Consider the following 13808-nt stretch of genomic DNA (forward strand, 5'->3'; position numbering starts at 1 on the left):
TTCTTCTTCTTCCTCATCCTCCTCCTTCTCCTTCTTCTTCCTCTTCCTCTTCTTCTTCCTCCTCCTCCTCCTCCTCCTTCTTCTTCTTTTGCTTTCCAGGAGTGTATTTTTGTAGGTCCTTACTCTCCCATTCTGGAAGTCTTGCTAAAGTTACTTCCTGGTTCCTTTCTAGAAGGAATAGTTTTAACTTCATCATATTCATATAGTTTGTGTAATTTATTTAAAAAAAATCCTGTAACAATTAGTAGTCCCATCAAAATATGTGAGAGTGGCCATCCTTCTCCACATAGATTTAAATATTTCTAAACCCTTCTGTTGGTATAACAGACCATAATGTACTAACTACTGTCCATTTTTCATTCCTTTATAACTATTTATCATTTGCATAGTTAATCTAGAAAATATTTAATTTATTCTGAAGTGTCTCAAATGAACTTTAAGTGCAATTTCAGAAAGACTTTGGCAACTAGAATGCAGAGAATTCTTCTCAGAGTAATGCGAAATGCTGAAATACCCATTCTTGTAAAGCTGTCTTTACAGGGAGTAACAGCAAATCAAATGGATAAAATAATTAATTTCCTTTTTATTTTGTTCATTTATGCACTCCCACATAAAATATGATATTTCAATAGTACCCTGTATATTTATATTCTAAATTCTTTTCTCTTAGTTTTCCATTGGCTGTTAATGGTTTTTCTATGGCAGCAATATTTGTGAAGATCTAATAGATGAGTTTCTAACAGGGCCAAGGGTGCAAAGGAATTTAAATAGAGGTAGGCTGTAGAGAGGAAAAAAGTGATGAGAGTTGCTGCCGAGAAAGCCAGAAATTGCTTACCAAATGCACTGCAATTTTATTTTACTTCTAAAATATCTGAAGTTTCCAGAGACTAATATATCTTAATCATTTTTCTATTGAGCTAAACCATGAGTATTAGATGCATAGCACTTTGAGTTGTATTTCAGGATCCACCCCTTACTTCCTGTGTAATTCTGAGGAAGTCTTAAAGATAAAAAAAAAATCAATTGATTCCATTGTAAAATGACAATTGAATTAATAGCTTGACTCAGAAACTATTATATAAATAAATGAAGTCATTGGACACTTTATATAGTTAGCACATAAAAGCTAGAGTTTCTGTTACAGGGGTGAAAACTAGACCCTTTATCACTGCTAATCAAATATATTAATAGAAATGTGTAGTTTTAACTTACATGTGCATGTGTTATAATATTTTGTTTTCTCTTTTTAAATATTAAGTTTTACATCCTGAAATTTTTGAAACAAAATTTCTTAAATATATATATATTTACATTTAATTTTGAAAACTTTATTAGCAATTTCTGAAATAACTTGCTTTTATCAACATACTGTAATTATTCATTTATTTTTAGAACTGGATGTTAATGAGTCATTTCACTTTCTTAATTAAAAGTGGTCCAGAATGACATTGAGCTGTAGAATAAGTGAACAAATTCTATGTATTTGCAAGATAGTTCTTTTAACTCATTAAGTATATGACAATTTTATAAATGCTGAAAATACTAAGATTCACACTATAATATAGAAAGCAAACATACTATTCAAGTGCTTATTTTCTTTTATGAGAAAAATCACTTGGGCCTGGGATTTAGCTCAGTGGTTCTGCCAGCTGCCTTGCAAGCGCAAGGTCCTTAGTTCAATCCCCGGTACCCCCCGCAAACAAAACAAAACAAAATAAAACAAGAAAAATCACTTGAAGTCTATTCAAGGACATTCAGGTATTATTTAGAAATACGAAGTAACTTTATGTATTATCATTCATTATTTATTTAGCATTGAGTTTGCACAATTTAGTTCATATCTATTCTATATTATTTATTGGTAAAATTTAATTGCCTACTTTCTTATCTTCCATTTTGTTAAGCAAGTTATTTATATTAAAATTGAATAAAATATAATAATTTCAGTGATTTATATTGTGAAACATTTTCAGAAGATGATCAGTGGCCTAGATAACATGTAGGAAGAATGTAGGATAATACATCTCAAACTCTAGCATTATATTATCCTAATGAGATTTTCCTGAAAATAGAAAAATTAGACTTATTATATATTGTTGTTATTTACTGAAACATGAGGTGTAATTGAAACCCCAATCCATTCACCTATATCTCCGGACCAGTAGTAAATCACCTTTGTGATTCATGCACATTTAAGATGGAGACAACACATAGGCAAAAGCAGTTTTATGAGTACAATAAATATGCTAATGTTACTAGAAATTAATAGGTTTTTTACAATCAATAATAAGGATACTTAAGGAGATTATGGCTTGTTCTGAATGCAAAGGAAAAGTGATCCAGTAATGTGTTAGAGTGGGGATAGAGCTCTGAGGATAGGTGAAGCTGTATGTATACCACACACTTTTCTTTACGTTTGTTTCTTATTACATAGTTTTTTATTGGAAATGGAGTCTTAGTGTATTATAAGATGTTATAAACATTTTTTAATTGAGTTCATTGGTACATTCTAGGCCTACAGTACAGTCACATTCACCATTGGAATCTTGTACCTTTACATGACAGGTCTTGGTTCTCATTTTTTCCCTTTATCCCTGTGTTATAACCATTTTTGAGTACTTATCTATTTGTTATTTTTGTGTGTTTGTTTCAGATGTAGAAAATGTAGACTTCTGTCTTATACAAGTTTGCTCTCTCCTAGCATTTTAAAGTATATACCACATGAAATTTGTCTTGCTTGACATTTTAGGATATATTTCTTCAATCTGTTCTTTTCTTTTCATCTCAATCATAATAACCAGAGCTCAAATATTTACTGGTTATAATATGTACTATTATTAGAGATTTATAAGCTGTTCTATATCTCAAAAATGTATCCTTAGCAGTTTTTTGGTCTTTCTAGGAACAAGCTTAGTTATAAAATTCATGAATTATAAATATTTGCTACCTATATCCCAGCATATAAGCTCCAGTGTAATTAGTATACAAATAGCTGTTGCTAGCGTATTTATTATTTAAAATATTAAAAAGACAATTTTTTCAAATGTTCTTTTTCAAGACACTAGTACTTTTGTGGGAAACAGAGGGTGGTTAAAAAATAAACAATAAATATGCTAATGTTACTAGAAATTAATAGGTTTTTTACAATCAATAATAAGGATACTTAAGGAGATTATGGCTTGTTCTGAATGCAAAGGAAAAGTGATCCAGTAAGAACTGGAGCCCTTAGCCCCTCGGCACAGGAACCTTTGAAACATGAGTGCTTTTTCTGGTGAAGTTGAACTTGTGCCTGCTCTGAGGATATATTTTGAATTAGTGCATCCGCATCGCCAATCACTCTATGGTTGTGGAGATATTTCATTTGTGAATAGTTAATATCTTTGTGATTGATATTTTTTAAATTTGTTTTTATTTTTCCAGTACCGGGAATCAAACTCTGGACCTTGCTCTAGCAAGGCAGGCAGTGCCACTGAGCTAAATTCCCAGCATACTTCTTCATATTTAAATATTATCTTAGCAAAGGCAGCTAGCCAAAGAAATTACATACAATAAATAAAAGTTACTACCATGAATGTTACAGTAGGTTAAAGAAACTATTGATAAAATACATTAAATTGTCAGTTAGTAGTTAATTGATTTTACCTGACCTAATTTCTCTTCTGTGAGCAAAGAGTTCATTTGAAAAAAAAAATGTTTTTATTTTATTTTTTATTTGATTTTCAGAATAAAAGTTGTTTAATAAATCAATTATGCGATTTTCAAAGAAAGAATTATATTGACTAGTAGTAATTTTTTTTCTTTATAAGATTGAAACGTTTGAAGGGATATCATGTATCTATCATTCTTTTTAAGGAATTAATTTTTCCTGAACTTCTTATTGTCTATCTGTACCTGTTAGATACTCACAACAATAAAATTTCTCTCATTGAATAGAAAACAACAAAAAAGATATACTACTCATAATTACATGTTGAAGTTACAATTTGAAAATATAAAACATCATAAATTTATTATAAGTCAAAAGGGATAGATTGATGGTAAGAATATTTTCCTAAATTTTATTTTAAGAGGGTGTCACAAATATTATGAAATATATCTAACAATAATAAAAGCAACTATAACTGAGGTGTATTTTTACCAAAATCTCAAGAAGAAACAATGTCTTTACATCTTGAATTTGTAGGTATAATGACAAATTGCTTGTGCTTTTTCTGTAGGGGGCAGTAAAATCCAAAAAAATCAATATTGGCAGACTACTGACAGAAACCATTTAGCAGCTGGTTTGTACTAGGAGCAAGGGGGTGAAATATACCTGAATTGCAGCAAAATTATCATCATGGCTAATTAAAATTCTTTACGTTAGCAACGGGGGTTGCTTGTATTCCCTTTTATCTAATCTCTTCTTTTATATACATAACTACTGAAGCTGAACAAAACCAGTGAGATAAAATTAACACACAAATTGTTTTTGCTCCCTTTGGGCAGGGAAAAACCTGTTTACAAGGAAATTGATATTATACATAAATATTTATGAAAAACAATAGAGTCAAAATCATTGAGTTTTTGTGTAAACTAGCAAAGAAATAACATGAGGTAGAATATTTGATACATTTACTAACAGTTTCACAGTGTCTTAAAATAAAGGTCTATTGAGAAAATAGAATCATTTTGTATCAATAATTAATTTCAGGTTGTGTCGTCAGGTGAGAGAAACTGAAGATTTAGTTAATTAAAATTTGAAATTATTAAAGTTTCCTGGCCATCATATAATGTTTTTTATTTTCTTTCTTTTTTTTATATATTTTTACTCTATTGGGAAAAGATCTCTCCATTTCTCTCAAACTCAAAAACGTTGTTAGGAAGAAAATAAGAAGGCAAAGGGATACATTATCTTTATTAGAATTCTACTGGGGGAATTTAATCTAGTCTGAGGTATAAGTCGAATGACTTTTAAAAAAGGGCACATTTTTCATTTAATGAGACATCTACATCAACCTGCAGAGTCATGTGATTTCAAAATGGCAGAATTCATTATTTTTCAGAGTTAGATTTCCAAGCTTTGTAAAAAAAAAAAAAATCTGGTGTGAATAATCTGCAACAATACATAAGATCCTAATAAGATTACTGACATTTAGAAATGGGAAGAAAGGAGCTAAAGGTGTATGGAAGGTGGGATGGGTAGGGGAAGGGTAATAAAGGAAAAGAAAAAAAATGTGAGAGAATGAAAAGATGGAAACAAAGTATAGGTGGGATGGGTAGGGGAAGGGTAATAAAGGAAAAGAAAAAAATGTGAGAGAATGAAAAGATGGAAACAAAGTATTTGTAGATGGGGAGGGGAGAAGGGAGTGAAGGGAGGGCAGGGGTAAGGGGAAAAAATGAGAATCAAGACTTGTCTTGTGGAGGTACAAGATCCCAACAATGAATGTAACTGTACTGTATCCCTAAAATGTACCAATAAACTCAATTAAAGCTGAAAAAAAAATTACCTAAAAGGCTCCTGGATGGTTTTCTTATCTCATGTACTTTGGCACTGAGTTTCATTTATTGATTTTGTAGTAGACATTACTAGACAAAAAGCACATGCATAAGTATTACACAGTGATATTACTCAAATTGCTAAAAATATATGTGAATGGTAAATGAAAGCAACATAATAATTTGTTTAAAATATATGTATTATTAAACTATTAACATTGAAAAAAAATAACATGAACCTAGAGATAATGGCAAATAACCTATATGTTCAGCTACTCAACAGGCAGAGGAAAGGGGACAACTCAAGTTTTGGAAGTTGAGGACACCCTGTAAAACAGTGAGACCCTTCCTCAATACACACATGTATACACACACCCACACATACACACAAAATGACATATAATTTAATGGTCAAATTTAATTTTAATTTAATATTAAACAATGAAAATGTAATCTACCTTTTTCCCATAAAATGTTTCTGAGAAATTTTCTCTGATCTGTAGCATAAGTTTAACTCCAAAATGTTTATTTTTCTTCTTCACTCTTACAAGAAAATAGATGGAGACTATCAGTAAATTTTTAAAAATCTGATTCAAATTAACTTTCCTATTACTCAAGAAATTCTTTAGATCACATTTTAATTTTCATTCTATTGGTAGCAACACTTCAACATGATTTATTAACATTATTAATGATCTTTGTAATATAACATAAATGTGATACTGTGTAGAAAATGTAAATCAAGGCTTACTTTATTTAAAAAATACTGTGTGTTATTTCTTAAAATTGTATTTCAAACAAAAGAAAAATCTCTCATCATTAATGGACATTTTTAGGTTACATTGCTATTTATCAACATCCAAGAAATAATTGCAATAAAAGGATATTACCAACTGGAATATTTTAAAAGAGGAAAAGAACAATTGAATTAGAAAATCTTTTTAAATGAAGAGAAATTAATTGAGGCTAAAAAGAGTTTCAATCTTTCTATTTCTTTTTTATCCACTAGTTTATTGGTACATTTTAGGTATACAATACAGTAACATTCATCACTGGGTCTTGCGACTTTACATAATGTATCTTGGTTCTTATTTTTTCCCCATTCCCCAGCCCTTCTTTAACCTCTCCACCCTTTCCTTTTTACAAAGACTTTGTTTCAGAGCCAGGCATGGTGGTGCATGCCTGTAACCACAGCACTCAGGAGGCTGAGACAGGAGGATCGCTGTGAGTTCAAGACCAGCCTGGGCTACTTAGTGAGTTCCAGGTCAGTCTGGACTACATAGCAGACCCTGTCTCAAAAAAAAAAAAAAAAAAGAAAAAAGAAAGACTTTGTTTCTATTTTTGTCCTTTTCTCATATTTTTTTCTATTTCTAAAGTTACACATTCTAATTTTATTTTATTATAAATCTCTGTTGAGATATTTAACTCAGCAGTTTGTGAAACATGCTATTGTCATGGTATATGGGGTCAGAAACATTCAGAAGCTGTTTGCTGATGGTCATAATGTTTTACTGGATTTTTGTTAAAGAAACATTAGAAAAAAATCATGAGAAAATTAAGAATCATTAGAACCATAAAGTCACTGTAGAAATCTTTTTAATAAAGCCAAATGCCAGGTACTCTTGTCACTGGCAGGGCAGTGCATGACAACTCAAGTGAATGTGTTGACTGACAAATGATCACGTATTTGAGGCTGATCAAGGAGATAACAAAATGACAGCATATAGATCCCTACTCAAATTTGCTTTGTCGCTTATGGAAGTTACACACGTCAGTTCACCCAAACTTTGCAATCTTTGCGTTCATTCTTTTGGGAATAAATAAGATAAAAAATTAACAATGGTATCTGTCTAATTTATTTGAAGCTTTCTGCACAGTAGTAAATATGATATGCGATCAAAATATAGACTGATGTTTAATTTGAAAAATCATTACAGAAAAAGACGCATTACTCTTAACCTCCTCAAAAGACCCCCCTTTGCTTTGGACACACTTCTCCCATTCGTCTTACCTCTTTCTGAAGCAGTTCTGGAAACTCTCTTTAATGAGTGTCTTTAGTTGTGTTGTCCTAGCTGCCTTGATGTGTGGAATTGATTCTAAACAATCTTTTAAGGTCATTCTGACTTTGAGGAAAGAGCCAAAGGTTCCCATGAGAACATACTGCACTGTTTTTAGGAGCCTCGCTTCCCACTGGAATGTACTCAGCAGCAGCATTCACTATATATATATTTATAACACATCTCCTAAAGACAAGCATAAAAGAAGGCTTTCTTCAGTCACTGGCAAGAAGGATGGGGTAGTAAATGTGTTTGAGGTGAGATGAGAATTTTGAGGAACAGCATGTTTTTTACTTCAGTAACTTTATAAAATGTAAGAATTTACCATATATGTTGATCACCCTTGTGTGCTGGAAATTATTATTTTTACATTTTTACTCTATTTTTACTTTAATTTACATAATGTTCTTAAGTAATCACTACACTAACACTTTATTTGTAATTCTGAATCTAGAGAATACTATTTCTTCACATGCTAACAATCTCTTCACTCTGGTTATTTATGGTTATGTAAAAAAAAATTACTAAATTACATGTCTACATTAAAATTTTAGGGTTCAATTGGTTATGAAGGTATCTGAGTTTTTTTATTCTTGTTGTGCTTATTTTTTATGAAAATAAGTTACTTAGCAGCTTTATAACTTCACATGTTGATCTTGTGACTTTATTGGAAAATATCTATATTACATGTGTTGCCTCTTGGAGTGTTACTTTCAACAGCTAATGTTTTCCTACAGGTGTCCCTATGCATCACAGGGGTTTGAGAGAGAAAGTTCTGTAAGCGGTCACGCGGTAATCATTTGTAGGCATAAATGTTTGAAAAGTCAGACAATTGTCACTTTTTCTATTTTCAAATCTTCCTTCTTTGTTAGATAATTGAAATTAATTTATTCGCTGGTCCCGAGATTCATGAAACTCCACTTGAATTAGATACTGTCAAAATCATTATATCTGTCAAGAATTCAGATTCCTTGTGTTTTCATATTAAGTTTTACTTGTCACTTTAAAAAATACTGAAAAGAGTTTTTAACAAATGGAGATAAAATGTCAAAAACCTTCTGACTCTCACAATTTTTAATACTAAATTAAAAAATGTTACTCAATAGTCATATAGCAGTTCACCCTCTATGAAAGGCCACCTATAAATAAAATTAGACGGTTAAACTATGTGATTACTTTTGTAAATACTTGTATCTCAAAAAGGCCTTACTCTGAGGACTGAAAAGATATTTTCTCTTAAACAATTTTCTAACAGCAATGGAAAAATTATAAGTTGAAAAAAGGAGAATATAATAACATGTAAGAATATAACATACTTTTGTTTTCTTCATTAAAATCTGAAATATGACAGAAAATTCAAACTTCTACTCAAAGATGTAGAAATCCCACTGAAGTCTTTTAACTTCTCCTACTCCTATTCTCCAAAATACCTTTTTTTTGTACCTAACAAGAAAAATAGACAAATTCTCAACTTCTGCTATATTAACTAATTTTCCTAGGTTCCAATACTATGGGGCCTACCCAGTAAAGAGTATTGGTTTTGCATCATGAAATTGCAGTATTGTTTTCTGATCTCAGTTATAACTTAAGCCTCTAGATCACCTTATTTGCTTTTCTCAATCAGATCTCCTTCTTTGCTCAGTGTTGCTGATTTGAATGTTTCTCTATGGATTTAAATTCTGAAATTTGAATGAGTCCTGTCACTCATGTCAGAAAATGCCTTGTTTGTTTTGTCATTATTTCACAGTAAAATAAAAGCTTGAATGTCAAACTATACTAAAGTATAATGCTAAACTAGGTTGTAATGTACACTTGTATAACCTAGAGAGCTTTGAGCCAAATTTGTAAAAAAGATTCTGATTTTCCTATCCTTATTGGAAAAGAACAAAAGTGCTTCAGACTGTATGCCACCAGGATAGATGATAGAATTGAGGTTGAGAGAAATCGTATTCGCTCACAATGCATAGGATTGGAGCTGTTTCAGGTCAACTGTCCCAGATATCCTTGCACTGTGGCAGTTCATTCTAGGTGTGCCTTTTATTTAGGAAAACATAAGGATAACATAAAGTCTTAAAATCCTGGCTGACCTGCACATGGCAAACAATAGTATGTTCATCTACCCAGTCTAAAACTAAGAGGTTTTATAACTACCCTCAAATTCTTCCCTTTCCCAAGAATTTATATGATTTATCTTCCTTCCAATCCACCCTGTAAACATTTATTTATCTCTGTGTTTTTATTTGGGTTTAGCACAACCTCATCTTTTCTTGCTGAGAACATCACCATATGGACAGATCATCTCTTTAATCTCACCTTGCCCACTGTCTGGTGCAAGGCATTAGACTGCAAATGTCACGTGAAATTCTCTTTGAGCCTTCTATTATCACTGATTTCTGCTTCTTAAAAGACCAGCAAAGATGAACTAAAACAGAAGTTATTGTGTGATTTCTTGATAGCAGCCATTCTTTGTGGGGTGAGGTGGAATCTCAGTGTTGTTTTCATCTGCATCTCTCGAATGACCAGTGATGTGGAACAATTTTTCAAATATTTTCTTGCTGCTTTTACTCAATAACAAATGTTGGCGGGGTTGTGGGAGAAAGGAACCCTTCTCCATTGTTGGTGGGAGTGCAGACTGGTGCAACCACTATGGAAATCATTATGGAGATACCTCAAAGAGCTTGGACTGGAGGTTCCATTTGACCCAGCCATCCCTCTGCTGGGTATCTTTCAAAGAGAACTAAAAGAATCATATCACAGAGAAGTATGTGCACCCATGTTTATAGCGGCACAGTTTGTAATAGCTAAATCTTGGAAACAGCCCATTTGCCCATCCGTTGGAAATTGGATAAAGAAGATGTGGTTTTTCTATAAAATGGAATATTACTCAGCCATAAAGAACGAGAAAATAGATTCATTCATAGGAAAATGGATACATATTGAAGATATATTCCTAACTGTAATAAATAAGGCACACATGTGTAAATACCAAATAGTTTCCCTGGTGTGAATAATCTGCAACAATGCATAAGATTCTAATAAGATTACTGACATTTAGATATGGGAAGAAAGGAGCTAAAGGTGTAGGGAAGGTGGGATGGGTAGGGGAAGAGTAAAAAGGGAAAAGAAAAAAATGTGAGAGAATGAAAAGATGAAAATAAAGTGTTTGTAGATGGGGAGGGGAGGAGGGGGTGAAGGAAGGGCAGAGGTAAGGGGAAAAAATGAGAATCAAGACTTATCATGAAGAGGTACAAGATCCCAACAATGAATGTAACTGTACTGTATCCCTAAAAAATACCAATAAACTCAATTAAAGCTGAAAAAAAAAAACCAGAAGTTATATGGGCTTGGGATTTAGCTCAGCATTTCGGTAGCCTACCTTGCAAGCACAAGGACCAGAGTTCGATCCCCTGTACCAAAACAAACAAACAAACAAATGAAAAAACAAAACAGAGTTTATACAAGTCAAAACAAGACACTGGCATTTTTTGGAAGATTTTAAATAGAGTTCAGGGTCAACATGGAATCAAGACTTATACTCTAATACTGTGACATCATTGTCAGCTTTAAATCTCCTACCAACTGAAAGATTGCACAGTACCAAACTTTTTCTGAATCTTTAGTTTGAATTGCTAAGGGAGGCAGAACCCAGTGACAGTTTCAGAATACTTAGGAAGTAGTTTGACTATATAAACCATTTCAGTTTCTCCTGTCTCTCTCCTCATTCAGAACTGTGTAAATGCTATGCAATGAAGTCCCTTACTAGGACTCTTTTGGCAGTGTAAATTTAGAAGCTCCTACGTATTTAATGAGTCCTATTTAATGACTCCTATTAACATATTATTCCATCTTACTTAAAATCACTACCTAAACAATCAGATCCAGTTTCTTTCCAAACAAACAAACAACAAACCCCAAAGCAAAACAAAAAAAAACACAGTTTTGTGTTCCATTAACTTCTAATCATCATGGTACAAAGAACAAATTGATGATGGTAAAGTGGGGGAGTAATGTGGAGGAATAGCTCTCTCCAGTCATCACTTGATTACAGGAACATCCTTTGAATTAGCCACAAACAAAAATAGTTTTATAATGTTAAAGAAAGCAAGTAAAAGACTATAGAGTAGATAGATAGATAGATAGATAATATGTATATGATATATATATATATAACATATATATTATATATATAGATAGATCATATATATATGATATATGTCACATATATATTGTATCTATCTATCTATATGATATATATCACATATATATATTGTATCTATCTATCTATCTATCTATCTATCTATCTATATATATATAAAATAAGAAGAAAGATGTATGGATCCAGAATGAAAGCGCAGTGTTACATTTCACTTTTATCCCCATCCAAAACATAGGAAGAGAAACACAGGCAGAGAAATTGTCTGAAGAAGAGAAAGAGTAACATAAGAACATACTTTTGTCTTGGTCCAAGTCAGCCCATCAGAGCAAAAATTAGGACTCCAGGGCTTCCAAATCCAAGCCAATAGCTATGAACCATGCCTCCAGATTCCTTCTTATGCTAGGTGGGAATATATAGACCAAGGATTTAGAATTGAATGGTGGAAATACTAATCATCCTGTACCACTGCCAGGCCAATGTCAGTAGTCCATTTTGTGAAAGCTCTTAGAAGCAGGCAGTCTCAATAAACCCTAGCTTCAGACACACTTCAGCAATGTGTAAGACCCTGCAGACTTTTACCACATCTCACTGCTATATCCAGGCCTAGCTATGGACTTCTAAGCAAAGACTAGAATCCATGTTTAAAGTAATAAACTCAAACACTAAGGGGAGAAAGTGTAAATGGCCAAGAATTAACAAGATGCCTATAAAACCTGTTTTTCATAAATGAAGAAGATATAAAAGATATAAAAATTTCCTTTAAAAAAGCTGAAATTTATCGCAGGTGCTGGAATATAAAAAATGCTTCATGGGTACCGAGAACTCCTAAAATTACTGGAAACCTCTGCAGTAGGCTCCAGTCTCCTGCCCAGTGTATGACATAGGCCTGAGGTGGGGGAAAAAAACGAAAAACAAAGACATCAAAACAAGAAGACAGAACTAAGAGACAGAAAGTGGGTGCCAGGACAACCAATGGCAGTGCGACTGACAAAGGCACTGGAAAGTCCTTGACGCTGATTTGTGTTGGTAATCAATTGGTGTTAAGGTGAGCAATGTGGAAGGGTAGTACTACATGTGAGGATGTGCAGTTGTGCAATTTCTGTGGAATTTAATGTAAGCAAGTCTGTAAGAGACAAGACAGAGAATTCTTGAATTAGGATCAGAATAAACAAAATATATTATTATAATTAGAACAATGTCCTTCTAGTTAAGATGGTTTTAGTTTTGAGAATGGAATTAGAGTATGAGTTACTCTGACCTCAGCAGGTAGGCTTTGGCTGCACTCACTTCTATAAACAAGACAATTATTGAGTTAATTCTTTATAGACTATACCACTCATAGCCTGCTTTGGGGTACAATAAATATTGCAGTCTCTGACAAATGGGTTTCTTCAAGATGAAAATAAAAGGATAACATTTAGTAATATAAATACATCTGAAAACACAAAACCCTGGTAAAAATAAGCCATATTCAGTGTACTAATGCTTTAATGATGGTGTGTTGATCAATTATGTCTTTAGTATGAAGATTAAAAAAAATTATTAAAATGAGAGCTAATGTAATGTGTTAAGCAATTCCATATAATAAGATACACATTGTGATAACGAAACTTCAAAATGTGAGATGGTATTAGTGAAGTATAATTTCTTTTATCACATCAAAATTAGATTGTCCTTTGATCATAATAACCTGATATTACTAGAAGAGGTTTTTTATAAGCCTTACAGTTACCACAAAGCAAAAAAAAAAAAAAATCTAGTAAACACATATAAACACACACACACACACACACACACACACAAAATCAAGGTCTGAAAAATTACCACTGAATGTCTTTGGTTTGTGTTATTGTGATTGCCTCAGTGTCCTGAACTGATTCAAAACATTTACCTTTCATAGCCAGTTTTTCCTTGGGGAAGAGACAGAAGTTGCAAGTTGTCAGATCTAGTGAATAAGGTCGTTGAGGATGTGAGAGTGTATTCAAAGCAAGGGGGAATATTCAAAAAGGTAAATTTGAATGTTTTTTCCTCTGAAACCAGATGAGATCCTCAATTCTCAACAATTTTCTTCAATATTATACTATAAATTCTACTCAGAGCAATTATACAAGGAAAAAATC

The sequence above is a fragment of the Fukomys damarensis genome, unplaced genomic scaffold (assembly GCF_012274545.1).
Source record: "Fukomys damarensis isolate Sample0158 unplaced genomic scaffold, DMR_v1.0_HiC HiC_scaffold_14, whole genome shotgun sequence".
NCBI lineage: Eukaryota > Metazoa > Chordata > Mammalia > Rodentia > Bathyergidae > Fukomys > Fukomys damarensis.